A 14,502-nucleotide genomic window follows, 5' to 3' on the forward strand; every position below is an offset into this window, starting at 1 on the left:
TTTGGGTATTTTAGGTAACAGATTAGGGAGGGAGGAACCTGAAGACGACCGTCCTAATTTTACATATGAGTCACCTGGTCCAAAGGAGGCCATTTTGCGCAAGGTCAAAAGTTAGGCTAAATGGGTGACTCAGTTTCTCAGACCTTTGCCCTCTGTTCTCCCTGCTCTCCACCTCACAACCTCTCTGAATAAAGTAACTGCCCAGTATTCATAGAGCCTGGTTATTCTTTTTATTTTTATTTTTTTTCCCTCCCTGCCGCACTGCGCGGCATGCGGGATGCAACCCCTAATCCCTGCAGTGGGATTGCAGAGTCTTCAACACCGAGCCATCAGGGAAGTCCCTGAATGTGTTCCTAATCTAGCACTTTTTCTTTTCCATTTAACTAAATTTTTTTCTCTCTTATTACATATCAAGTAAGAAAATGAAAATCCCCTGTAACCCATCAGCTACATACCATCTGCTTTTAGTCTTTTTCTCTGCATACATTTTTTTTTGAAAAAACAAAATTGGGTTTGTATACAAAGTACAGGGATGAACGTCATCAACTCTGGAGTCAGATAGCCTGTGTCTGAATCCTGGCTTTCCCAAACCCTGGAGACTTGAACTAGTTACTTAGTCTTGAAGTGGTTATTGGTAATCAGGGGAAAGGATCTCTTAGGGTAGTTACAAAGATTAAATGAGACAATGTGTGCAAAGTCATTAGATAGCACTCAATAGCAGTAGCTGTTATTATTTTGTAAAACTGCTCTATTGCAAACATGGTTCCCTGCGGGAACGTGGTATTCAGTCGTCTTGTTATGTACCATAATTAATTTAACCAATCTTCCTATTATTCACAAAGCATCTCTGTAGCTGTGTCATGGCACACTCAGGTAAATTCCAGACAGGGAATTGCTGAGGCAAAAGCTAGGCTCATTTGAAAAATTTTAAGACATACAGCTAAATTTCCCACAAAAAGTTTTGCCAAATTCAGTCTCCTAACAATTTAAAAGATTGCTTGTTGCCCTAAATTCTCACAAATACTGGACAGAATAATAATTTTTTTAATTTGATAGGTTACAAATGGCATATCAGTGTTTTAATTTATATTACGTTGACTTAGTGAGAATAAGCTTTTTTAATGTTTAATGATCGTTTGTGGTTTATTTGTAAATTTTCAATGTAAAGCTTTTCCCCATTTCTTTCTTTTTTCTTTTTTGAAAATTTATTTACTTTTATTTTTGGCTATGTTGGGTCTTCGTTTCTGTGCGAGGGCTTTCTCTAGTTGCGGCGAGCGGGGGCCACTCTTCATTGCGGTGCGCAGGCCTCTCTTGTTGCGGAGCGCAGGCTCCAGACACGCAGGCTCAGTAGTTGTGGCCCACGGGCCCAGTTGCTCCGTGGCATGTGGGATCTTCCCAGACCAGGGCTCGAACCCATGTCCCCTACATTGGCAGGCAGATTCTCAACCACTGTGCCACCAGGGAAGCCCCCCCATTTCTTTCTATTAATTTCTTAGATGGCATAATAAGTACAGAAAGAGCCTGGATCTCTGATGATATCACTGACCTGCTGGACCATCTCCAAGCTGGTTGAAGTCACTGTCACATTTTATGTGCCTTGCAGTCAAGCCACAGAATTATCAGTTAGGATTTCTTTACAGTCCCAACTGGAAAGCTTTGGGGCCATCTGGAGTCCACACCCTTGACACACACATTGGAGATCTTAAATGGGCACTGGAAGGGCTGAGGTGTCACCATGTGTTTTTGTAGGTAGTGCGCATGGACATAACTAGATGATTCAAAAAAGATGCCTTCAGGTAAAGGGAGCCGGTAGTCTCATTCATGAAGTCATTTGAGTCTCCCTTTTGAAAACTCCAAAAATAACTGGGAGGCTTGTCGGGGAGAGGGGAAGCATAATACTCCTTTCCAATTGTCACACCAGTGAGGGGTGTTTGCTTGTATGGTTCTAACAGGGGTATCAGTGCTTGACGGAATGTCAGCAACAGACGGTTACAAATTTGTTTAACGTTGATAAAGGATATGACTTATATATTATACAGAATGGCAACCAAAGCAAAATCAAAAAGTCTTCTCATTAAAGGAACAAACTTCCTGGGCCTAAAACTCCATCAGTCAGGCACTCTACTATCAAAGCTCTTATATGGACCTATGAGAAGCTCTCTTCATCCTTCTCACAGGATTCTTACTATCCTCCAAAGCTCTCCCAGCTGCCCTGAGCTCTCAGTCTATCTGCCTGCCTGGTCAGCAAGTGCAAGGAGCGGGTAAGGACCCAGTCCATTCCTTAGTGCTTACTCCAAGTGGTGAACTCAGGGTCAGTTCCCCCTTAGCAAGTTCAGGTTTCAGGCGGGGCTTATTATGGGCCTGGGGGCATCTGGGTTATGTATATAATGTTTCTATTGGATCCCGGTATATTTATTATCATTACTACTTAAATTGAAGCAAATAAAAAACGGTGCAAGAGGCCGTATGCACCATGACCCTCCATGGATCTGCTTACAGCTACCAGGGGCCTTTGATTCACTCCATGAGAGACTGTTCACTCTGTAGTTGCTTGAGCACTGACGAGTAAGTGATAAAACAGGAACAGGGTATAGACAACTCTTCCCAAAGGTCTCACTATAAAAGGAAGGTGAGAGAAAGGAGTATACCTAAAGGCTATCTTGGGGTTCAGAGAAAATATTTCTTGTTTGGTTTAAATTACAGGCCAGAATATGTGTCCATGCCAAGAGGACAAGCCATAAAGAAGAAAAGGTGGTTAACTGGTATAATCAGGTACCTTAGAAAGCAGAATGGAATTAGAATTCAGACGAATTAGTGTTAGAAAAGCCAAAAATACATATCTTTTTTTTTTTTTTTTTTTTTTTTTGCGGTACACAGGCCTCTCACTGTTGTGGCCTCTCCCGTTGCGGAGCACAGGCTCCGGACGCACAGGCTCAGTGGCCATGGCTCACGGACCCAGCCGCTCCGCGGCACGTGGGATCTTCCCGGACCGGGGCACAAACCCGTGTCCCCTGCATCGGCAGGCAGACTCTCAACCACTGCGCCACCAGGGAAGCCCTATATCTTTTTTTAATTGTGGCAAAGGCGAAGGGAGTCAGGGGGTGTCCTCATGCAATAAATGTTTTAAGAAGGGAAAAGAGAGAAAATTGAAGGAAATGTATGGCCTACAACTACACCTTCTCTCTGAAGTTGGGGGATCTGCTGAGAGTATGGGCGCAAATGAGAAGATCAGGGATCTGAAAAAATGATGAACACTGGAGTAGGCCTGTATTCATTTCCTGTGGTGGCAGTAACAAACTACCACAAAACTGGTGGCTTTAAAGCAACGAAAACGTATTACCTGGCATTTCTGTAGATCAGAAGTCCAACGTGGGCTTTACTGGGCTAAACCCAAAGCTGTTAGCAGTTCTGGGTTCCTTTCTGGAGACTCTTCCAGGTTTCAGAGGCTTCCTGAGTTCCTGGGCTATGGCTCCCTCCTCCAGCCAACAACACAGCATCTCTCGGACCCTGCTTCCGTCATCACATCTCTTTCTCTGACTCTCATCTTCTACCTCCCTCTCCTACCTTTAAGGACCCTTATAATGACATTAGACACAATAAACCAGGGTAATCTCCTTATTTTAAAGTCATCTGATTCGGTAACCTAGCACATTCACATTCTGGGTATTAGGACACAGACATCTTTGGCAGGTCATTATTCTCCTTATCACACGGCCCTAAGGAAACAAAGAGGATGCTCATGTAGGGACCCACAGAGCTCCTATGAAGACTATTTAAACTGACTAAAGGCAGAGCCTTCAGAGAGTGAAGCTGCTATAAATCCCCTCAGAGGAGCTTCAGTGCCTGGTAGAAGACCAACCACGCCCACCTGGGTAAGAAATTGCATAAACAAACATCACAAACTGTCATACTTCTTTCTTTCCCTAAAAGCCTATTTGTCTTTCCTAAAAGTCCTTTGTTTTCCCATAGAATCCCTTTCTCTCCACCCTCCTTTCCCCTATTAAGCTGGTCTATAAGCCTCAGAACCTGATCTTTTCTTCAGTTAATCGGTTTGTGGTCAATTAACTTTCATTCCTCCCCCAGCCCCACTAGACCTATTGGCAGAGGCAAAGTTTTTCTTCCAAGGGACCCAGAGAGCGACTACAGAGCAACACCAAGGACCCCTAAGATTGGACTCTATAAAAGTGGTGCTGGGTTCCCCTGGTGGCGCAGTGATTGGGAGTCCGCCTGCCGATGCAGGGGACATGGGTTCGTGCCCCGGTCCGGGAAGATCCCACATGCCGCGGAGCGGCTGGGCCCGCGAGCCATGGCCGCTGAGCCTGCGCGTCCGGAGCCTGTTGCTCCACAACGGGAGAGGCCACAGCAGTGAGAGGCCCGCGAACGGAAAAAAAAAAAAAAAAAAGTGGTGCTATCAAAGCTACAAATGGGCATGGCTTTCCCAATCACAAAGAAGTAAAGATAGAGCGGGTTAGAAGGTTGAATTAATTCGAGGATGTGGTTTTGCTGGGTGGGTAAGGCAACAGAAAAATGGAGCATGAGTCTGAGCGGGTGAAGTGATTCATCATAGGAAAGTGAATCCAGGAAGAGACAGGTAGAAAGGGAGCCTATAGTGGGGCCACTTGCAGGCTGAAGAGCTGAAACTGGAGGGTGAAGTCACTGAATAGGAAACTGGCATATGATACTGGCACTCCAGGATTTGACAAGGTCCCATGGTTTGAACGTGACAGTAACATTCTGGAAATGGAAGGAAGGTATATTTATCTTCTAGTGCTGAGAACCTGCCATCAGTTTAGCATCTTAATACAATACTCATTAATTATTTCAAAATTCTGGAGGTCAGGAATCTAGGTGGGCTAGGCTTGGCTCGGCTTAGGGTATCATGGGGCCAAAGCAGAAGTATGAGCCAGCCAGGCTCTTATCTGAAGAACCTACTTCCAAGGACAGGTTGTTGGCAGAATCCAATTCCTTGCAGTTTTAGGACTGAGGTCCTCGTTTCTTTGCTGTTAGTCAACCAGCTCCTTCAGGCTGCCCGCATTCCTTCTCATGGGACTCCGCTCCATCTTCAAAGCAGGTTCTCCAACTTCTCATCTCTTGGATTTCGCCTTCCTCCTTTTGAAGGGCTTGTGTGATGACATCAGGCCCATCTAGATAATCTCACTATCATCTAGATATTTTGGGGTGAGCTCATTTGGGACTTCAAAGTGCCTCAGAGCAGTACCCAGATTAACGTTTGGTTACATACCAGTGGAATCTTGGACCCTGGGGGAGAAGGGGATCTTTAGAATTCTGCCTGCACTGAAGGTTAAGTTGAGAAGATCAAAGAGCACAGAAGCTAGGGTGATGGGTTGGTCATCTTAATAAACACAGACTCTGCCAAAGTAGTGACATCTTGGCAAGAAGAGAAATACCAAAAACCAGTGGTCAATGTTTTTATAGGTACGGGGAAGGAGAGGGGAAGGAGAGGGGAGGGGAGGGGAGGGGAGGGGAGGAAAGGGAAGAGAAGGTGGCATTAATACAGAGAGAGACAGCATAAGGTGGGGCAGGGGGTGGGCAGCAGGGGATGGTGGAGGTGTTGAGGCCAGATGTGTAGCCAGACCACCTTGATTCATATAATTTTCTTTATATAGCAGACAAGAGACCAAGTAACTCATTTGGTTGTAAAGTTCACAGAGGTAGTCAAGCCCTAAAAAAATGAGCATAGCAGAGGAAAAAATGCATATAATTAGGTAGGTAGGTAATTAACCTGCAGAGTTACAAAGTGGGACAGAAGTTGTAACATGTGTCACTGCAAGACAGACTGAAAGTTTAGATGTTGAGAGTCCACCAAAGTAAATTTCACAGATCTATAAAGTCTTTAGTTGAAGTAAACTTTTTAATGGAAGTATCACACACATATAGAAAAAGTACAGAAAATCTAAGTAAACAGCTTGATGTGTATTTGCAAAGTAAACACGCTTGTATATCTGTTACTCAGATCAAATATATATATACACACACATACATATTTGTGTATGTTATATGTCAATTATATTTCAATAAAAATAAGCAAACAAGCCAAAAAAAGAAACCAAAATAGACAAAATTCATGTACAGTGATAAAAGTAAGATGAGTAGTTACCTTTGAAAGGGACAATGACTAGGGTGGAACATAAGGGAGACTTCTGGGATACTGATAATAAACAAACAAACAAAAAGATAGATATGGGGGTCTGGGTGGCAGATATACAGGTATGTTCACTTAGTAAATATACATCAAATTGTTTACTTAGATTTTCTTTACTTTTTCTGTATTATGTTATACTGCAATTTAAAAGTTTACTTAAACATAGGACTTTATGGATACGTGTTATGTGAAAAAAAAGATGGGGAGATGCTAGATTAAAACAAGTTGATTAAGTAGGTTTCCTCCCTGCAGAACATGCATACAGCATTTGTTCATGGAAACCCTCCACCAAAAAGCAGTTCAAAGGCTCTACTCTCGGTAACGTACTAATAGAAATGGGAGAGTATCTTCTGGGGCCAAATTATGGAAGGCTTGAATGCCAAACCAAGGAATGTAGACTTACCTTGAGAGTGAGAAACCACTGAAAGTTTAGTGTAGAGGGATGACATTGTCAAAGTGGTGTTTTAGGAAGATTAATCTGTTCATGTATAGAATGGTTGGGGGAATGTGGGAAGGCAGTGATCAGTCTGGAAATGAAAAAAATAAAGACTGAACTAGAGCAATGGTGGAAAAAATTTGTGAGGAAAGAGACACACAAAAAAAATCATAAAGTAAGCATTTACAGTTCCTGGTAATGGATAAAACATTGAAAGTGAGAGACAAAAGAAGCCGGAGCTGACTTTAAGATCTCAAACCTGAGAAGCTGAATACCTTGTGGATTGTTAATGGGAATTACTAAGATAGAAAGCATGTCTTCCACCTAAGTGTATTTCCTCAATGTTGCCTTGCTCAGGGCCTTGAACAGACAAATACTTGATATTTATTGACTGAAAAATAAAAGTGAGTTTATCATACGTAATTCAGGGGTTTATTTACCCTTACCTGAATGTTGTAAAAATGGAAGAGGGTTTCACTGAGACTGACCTTTTTCATTTGATACATTATTGACTGCTATAAACATTTTATTGCCTGTAGAGATAAGAGTTCATTCGTGGGAGCCTGGGAGCAACTGAAGTTAAAGTGTAATGAGCATTAAATGACACATGATTCATTATATAATGCCTTAGACTTTTTTCACTTCTGGCTGTCATGCCATCTATTATAATAGATAATATCAACAGAGCCAAAGACTTACAGCCTCATCCAGAACGACATCTTAGTCTTCTCTATGTCATCACCCATATTAGACCAAGAAACATACATTAATCATTCTCTGTGTAACAAAGCCAACAGCCAATCTAGATGTACCCAAGGTTCATCTCACCGCTACAATTTTTGTTATTTGACCCTTGGGTGCCTCACTTTCTTACCTCAAATTAAGAGTGATAATACCTATGTCACTGGGTTGAATAAAGATAAAAATAAAATAATGTATATTTGGAAAACATAAGGTAACCTCGATTTTTACCCAGTACCAATAATAACAGCTAATGTTTACTGAGTATTTGCTGCTTGCCAGACAGTGTTCCAAGTGCCTTTAGGTTTTGTGCATTTTTTTTAAACCTCATTTCATCTTCACAACAATGTCCTTAGTGGGTTCTATTAAAATCTCTATCTTGTAGATGATGAAACTGAAGCATAGTGAGATTATGCAACTTGCCCAAGGTCAGACAGTAAATGACTTATGCTCATTATTGCAGATATAAGAAATAAGGACACTATTATTTCCTGTAAAAACTGCTCAAAAATTTCTTTGAAGAGAGAATGTAGAATAAATTCATTCACCCTTCAAAATCCCCCTCAGTCACAATGGATCAAAGTAAAAGAAGAAAAACGAAAAAGTCCAGTCAGTTGCAAAACCAAGATGAGTATCTCCATGAAAGGAACCCAGAATGTTAATTACCAAGCTTGTGGGTTGAAGGCCTTGAATCTAGAAGCAGGTAATGGTGGTAAGGAGTTTGGCTGAATAAAGGGAACTCCAATGACACAAAGCAGGGGACTGGAGCCAGGCTCTCTGCTTGAAGCCCAGAGCAGGGATGGGGCTGCCCACTTATAAAAGGGTGGAAGGGGCTTCCCTGGTTACGCAGTGGTTGAGAGTCCGCCTGCCGATGCGGGGGACATGGGTTCGTGCCCCGGTCCGGGAAGATCCCACATGCCGCGGAGAGGCTGGGCCCGTGAGCCATGGCCGCTGAGCCTGCGCGTCCGGAGCCTGTGCCCCGCAACGGGAGAGGCCACAACAGTGAAAGGCCCGCGTACTGCAAAAAAATAAAAAAATAAAATAAAATAAAATAAAAGGGTGGAAGCTCGTGGGAGAAAGTGCCGCGCAACTCTGCCTGGGGCTGTGTGATGTGGACGGGAATGTTAAGACAGAGAAAAAGCACCTGCGTGGTGAAGCTCCCCCAGCCCATCGTGCCTCCCCGTGCCTCCCTAAAGGGAGGCAGTGGACACTGAGAGCCCCTGGAGTAGACCTCTGCCTGTGAAGTGCCTGATCTCCCCTAATGCCTCTGGGAAGATCTCTAACACGGCCTCCACGGCCCTCGGCTCAGTGACACGGCTTCCCCAATCAGATTGTTTCTCAACAAAAATGTGAGATTCGGGCTTCCCTGGTGGCGCAGTGGTTGAGAGTCCGCCTGCCGATGCGGGGGACGTGGGTTCGTGCCCCGGTCCGGGAAGATCCCACGTGCCGCGGAGCGGCTGGGCCCGTGAGCCATGGCCACTGAGCCTGCGCGTCCGGAGCCTGTGCTCCGCAACGGGAGAGGCCACAGCAGTGAGAGGCCCGCATACCGCAAATAAAAAAAAAAGTGAGATTCAAGCTACAATCCTGGTCTTGCCCCACCTCAGTAATTTGTAAGACTGATAATGAAAAAAATTATGTTGATCCTTAAAAAAACAAAAGCGCTGCTAAGTTCCGGCTAGGGATGTAGCCAGTGGGCTGCTCCATTTGTAGGAAACAGGAAGACACAGATGCAGTCTGTTGGGCCTTCTTCCTGCTCCTCCGCGGCTCTTAATCCCCCCTTACGATGTCCACATCTTACCTCCCTGTGGCTATACTTTGGATAATTTCCTCGGATACATCTTCCTGGTCACTAATACTCTATACAGTTAAATACTTATTTATTTATTTATTTATTTTGGCTGTGTTGGGTCTTCGTTTCTGTGCGAGGGCTTTCTCTAGTTGCGGCGAGTGGGGACCCCTCTTCATCGCGGTGCGTGGGGCCTCTCACTATCACGTATGCCGTTCTATTAATCTTTCGTTTAATTTTCTATCCATTTGAATTCTCAATTTTAGTAAGTTTCTTTTTTTTTAATTTCTAAAAGTAATATTTTGTTCTTCTTCAAACTGGCCTAATCATTAGTCTCCTATTCTCTCGCTTATGTTTTCAATGCCCTTTTTAAATCTGAAAGCATTTCAAGCAGACTTATTTTTTAATTTTAATTCTGATAATTAATTATAAAAGCTGACCTCTCTGTGGTTCTAGTTCTGTTATCTATGGCTTGCTGGATTTCTGTTTTATAATATTTTATGGTCAGTTTTTTGTTAACTGTCTCTAGGAATTCCTTGAGGCCTGGTTGAAGGTATGCTCATCTGGGAAAGTCTGTTTTTGCTTCTCTTAGACACCTGGGGATATCACCTACCCTGATACTCTTTAAATTATAGGCTTGTGGGCTTCCCTGGTGGCGCAGTGGTTGAGAGTCCGCCTGCCGATGCAGGAGACACGGGTTCGTGCCCCAATCTGGGAAGATCCCACATGCCGCGGAGCAGCTGGGCCCATGAGCCATGGCCGCTGAGCCTGCGCGTCCGGAGCCTGTGCTCCACAACGGGAGAGGCCACAACAGTGAGAGGCCCGCATACCGCAATAAATAAATAAATAAATAAATAAATTATAGGCTTGTGTTTTGGGATCATATAAAGAAGGTGGACTGGGTCCCAAACTACCTGAGGTCTGGCCAATGGCTACAAGTTCTCAAAGGAGGTGCCTTTTTTTTTTTTTTTTTAAACTTTCATTCATAGCCCAGCCCAAGATAGAAATGTGTTCTTGTGGTTCACCTTTGCAGGGTGGGTTTCCTTTTTAGTTCGCCCTTTCTGAGGGTGCACCTCTCCCAGGCCCAGGGTTTATGCTTCCATTTTATGTGAATTCAGGCTTTGTCCCTGTCCCCTCTGTGCAATGCAGTTCAGAGTCTCAATAAAGATGACTGTAGGCCTCAGGGTATCCAAGGCTCTAAAATTTAGTTTACTCCATTCTGATCTTAGTGGACTCATCTAATCATTTAAAAGTAGTTTTAAAATTTTACCAAGCATTTTTAGATATCATGTAGCTGGGTAGTTTCAGGGTCTCTAACTGCAATATCGCTGAAAATAGAAGTCCTCAAATGTATCTGTCATCTTCTTCACTTTTTCTTCCTACTATGGAAATTTCCAAGCATTTCACAAGTAGAAAGAACAGTATGATGAATGCCTATGTGCTGATCTCAGCTAGTAGCCAATCTTTGTTTCATTGATACTCCTCTTTTCTCCCTCTCCCACAGATTATTTTGAAACAACTTTCAGAGGCCCAATAATTTTATTCATAAATATTTTCATATGTATTTCATACATATTTTCATATGTCCAAAGATATAGACTCTATCTTAATAATTAATTTTCATATTTATCTCATATATCATCTTTCACCAACTTTTTTTAAAAAATATTTATTATTTGGCTGCATTGGGTCTTAGTTGCAGCACGTGGGATCTTTGTTGCAGAGCGCCAGCTCCTCTCTAGTTGTGGTGTGAGGGCTCAGTAGTTGCGGCGCGCAAGCTTAGCTGTCCCACGGCATGTGGGATCTTAGTTCCCCGACCAGGGATCAAACCTGCATCCCTGCATTGGAAGGCAGATTCTTAACCACTGGACCACCAGGGAAGTCCCTCACCAACTCTTTTAATTTAAGCTATTTACTTCCTTTTTATAGGCAAATTATAAATATAATAATTAAATCAAAGAGTAGGCTACAAAGTTTAAAGTAAATTTAATTTTAAATGTCACACTTTTCCTAATAATGAAATGTACTTATCTTATGCCTAATTTCCTTGGAGTCATAGTATTTCTCCATGTGCCTTATCCACCATGCCAAGTGATGACAAATATCCTTGACCATTAACGAAGTCAGAGCAGAGAGCATCCATGAACTCTAGATGGAAAAAAAAAAACAACTAACAACAAGACCCAGCTAATTAACAGAGAGATAAAAATAAAGAACTCTGGAAAAAAATAAGTAAAAAGATTGGTAATATGCATTAAAATACATTTATATAGAAAATAATACTTCTCACCATGGAAATTATGTTTATACACATAATGTAAGTATTATAAACATAAAAACTTACAAATCTTAAAAGCTAAGGGGGAGGTGAAAGGAGGTGGAAAGAAACGTGAGTCATTCTCATCTTTCAAAGCAGGAAACCAATTGATACCTTTTGTTGGCTGCACTGGGTCTTCATTGCTGCGTGCGGGCTTTCTCTAGTTGTGGCGAGCACGGGCTACTCTTTTTGTTGCAGTGCGCGGGCTTCTCACTGCGGTGGCTTCTCTTGTTGAGGACCACAGGCTCTAGGCACGCGGGCTTCAGTAGTTGCAGCACGTGGGCTCAGTAGCTGCGGCATGTGGGCCCTAGAGCACACGGGCTTCAGTAGTTGCAGTGTGTGAGCTCAGTAGTTGTGGTGTGCAGGCTCTAGGGTGCGCGGGCCTCAGTAGTTGTGGTGCACGGGCTTAGTTGCTCCGCGGCATGTGGGATCTTCCCGGATCAGGGATCAAACCTGTGTCCCCTGCATTGGCAGGTGGATGCTTAACCGCTGGGCCACCAATTGATATCTTTTTAAATGAAACTATTTAAAACCTACATGTGCAACCTCCAAATATTTATTATGGCCTCAAATTAAATCAGAGAGGGTTTTTTTTTTTGGTTTGTTTTTTGTGGTTTTTATTTATTTATTTATTTATTTTAGTCAAGAGTGAAGCTCAAAATGTGAATTATTATTTTTCTCACCCATTTAAAAAAAATTCTGCACTGCTTTAATCATTTGAAATGAGATGCATGATTCTTATTTAAAAAAAAAAAAAGAATTTTTAAATAAGTGAAGTTCCCAAAGGGTGAATTAGCCAATTTAACTTTCTATGCTAAGGATAGTGGTCAAAAAAGATACCCCACCAGATGAAGTTTTCTCTCTCATCTCTGAAAATATGCTATTAACATCACACAAAAGCTTTTTCAATCTTGCAGTGGTTTCAAGTGAGGGCACTACATGCCCCCCTCCCTGCCCTTCCCAGAGAATGTTTAGAAATGTTTAGTCCCTTTTTGGTGGTCATAATGTCTGAGGGTTGCTATTGGCATGTAGTGGTCATAGGCCAAGGAGGGAAAGCATACTGTAAAATAAGCAATAGTGTCATATTGAAGAAATCATTGCCAAATCTATTGTCATAATGATTTTCCCCGACCGCTTCCTTCTAAGAGTTTTATAGTTTTAGCTCTCAAGTATTAGGTCTTTTATCCATCTTGAGTTTTCTATCTGTGGTGTAAAGAAAGGTTCCATGGGCTTCCCTGGTGGCGCAGTGGTTGAGAGTCCGCCTGCCGATGCAGGGGACACAGGTTCGTGCCCCGGTCTGGGAAGATCCCACGTGCCGCGGAGCGGCTGGGCCCGTGAGCCATGGCCGCTGAGCCTGCGCGTCCGGAGCCTGTGCTCCGCAACGGGAGAGGCCACAACAGTGAGAGGCCCGCATATCACAAAAAAAAAAAAAAAAGAAAGGTTCCATATTCATTCTTTTGCACACAGATATAGTTTTCCCAACACCATCTTTAAAAATTGAAATATAGTTGATATACAATATTATGTTAGTTTCAGGTGTACTACACAGTGATTTGACATTTGCATACATTATGAAATGATCGCCATAAGTCTAATAACTGTCCCCATTCAAAATTATTACAATATAATGATCATATTCCTTATGCTGTACACTACATCCCCATGGCTTATTTATTTTATAACTGGAGGTCTGTACCTCTTAATCTCCTTCACCTATTTCTCCCCTCACCCTCCATTCTGGCAACCATGACTTTGTTCTCCATATCTGTGAATCTGTTTTCATTTTGTTTTGTTTTTTATATTCCATATATAAGTGAGATTGTACAGGATTTGTCCTTCTCTGTCTGATTTATTTTACTTAGCATAACACCCTCCAGATCCATTCATGTTGTTGCAAATGGCAAGATTTTTTATGGCTGTGTAGTATTCCATTGTGTACACACACCACATCTTCTTTATCCATTCATCTGTTGGTGGACACTTAGGTTGCTCCCCTATCTTGGCAGTTGTAAATACTGCTGCTATGGATTGCATGTATCTTTTTGAATTAGTGTTTTCTTTTTTTTCTGGATACTGTATATCCAGGAGCAGAACAGCTGGGTCATACGGTAGTTCTATTTTTAGTTTTTTGAGAAACCTCCAGACTGTTTTCTGCAGTGGCTGCAGCAATTTACACTCCTACCAACAGTGTGCAAGTGTTCCCTTTTCTCCACAGCCTCGCCAATACTTACTTGTTGTCTTTTTCATGGTTGCCATTCTGACAGATGTGAGGTAGTATCTCACTGTGGTTTTGATTTACATTTCCCTTATGGTTAGTGATGTTGAGCATCTTTTCATGTGTCTGTTGGCCATTTGTATGTCTTCTTTGGAAAAATATCTATTCAGATCCTCTGCCCATTTTTTAAAAAATGTTTATTTTGTATTGCAGTATAGTTGATTAACAATGTTGTATTAGTTCAGGTACAGATGATTAACAATGTTGTATTAGTTAGAGCAAAATAATTCAGTTACACATATACACGTGCCTATTCTTTTTCAAATTCTTTTCCCTTTTACATTATTACAGAATACTGAGCAGAGTTCCCTGTGCTGTATAGTAGGTCCTTGTTGGTTATCTATTTTAGATATAGTTGTGTGTATATGTCAATCCCAAACTCCCAATTTATCCCTCCCCTCCACCTTTCCCCTTTGGTAACCATAAGTTTGTTTCCTAAGTTTGTCAGTCTGTTTCTGTTTTGCAAATAAGTTCACTTGTATCTTTTTTTTTTTTTGGATTCTGCATATAAGCAATACCATATACTTGTCTTTCTCTTTCTCTGTCTGGCTTACTTCACTTAGTATGATAATCTCCAGGTTCATCCATGTTGCTGTAAATGTCTGCCCATTTTTTTAATCAGGTTGTTTGTTTTTTGTTGAACTGTCTAAGCTTTTGTTTTTGTTTTTGTTTGGCTGTGCAGTGTGGCATGCAGATCCCAGTTCCCTGACCAGGGATTGAACCCGCACCCCTTGCAGTGGAAGCGCAGAGTCCTAACCAGGGAAGTCCCTCTTTGTATATTTTG

General features: G+C 42.2%; 2 protein-coding genes across 5 annotated transcripts in view; both read right to left on the minus strand.

The window, feature by feature from the left end:
• Nucleotides 1-14,502, minus strand: part of PPM1K (protein phosphatase, Mg2+/Mn2+ dependent 1K) — a 449,751-nt gene that overhangs the window by 362,732 nt on the left and 72,517 nt on the right. The gene's annotated exons all lie outside the window — the stretch shown is intronic.
• ABCG2 (ATP binding cassette subfamily G member 2 (Junior blood group)) overlaps nt 1-14,502 on the minus strand; it is a 135,514-nt gene that overhangs the window by 73,366 nt on the left and 47,646 nt on the right. The window contains exon 2 of one of the 4 annotated variants that reach the window (XM_060114913.1): nt 11,558-11,750. The exons of the other annotated variants lie outside the window; for them this stretch is intronic. The gene's annotated coding sequence lies outside the window, so the exon portion shown is untranslated. The remainder of the gene's footprint in view (nt 1-11,557; nt 11,751-14,502) is intronic. 4 annotated transcript variants of the gene reach the window in all.

The sequence above is a fragment of the Mesoplodon densirostris genome, chromosome 1, assembly GCF_025265405.1.
Source record: "Mesoplodon densirostris isolate mMesDen1 chromosome 1, mMesDen1 primary haplotype, whole genome shotgun sequence".
NCBI lineage: Eukaryota > Metazoa > Chordata > Mammalia > Artiodactyla > Ziphiidae > Mesoplodon > Mesoplodon densirostris.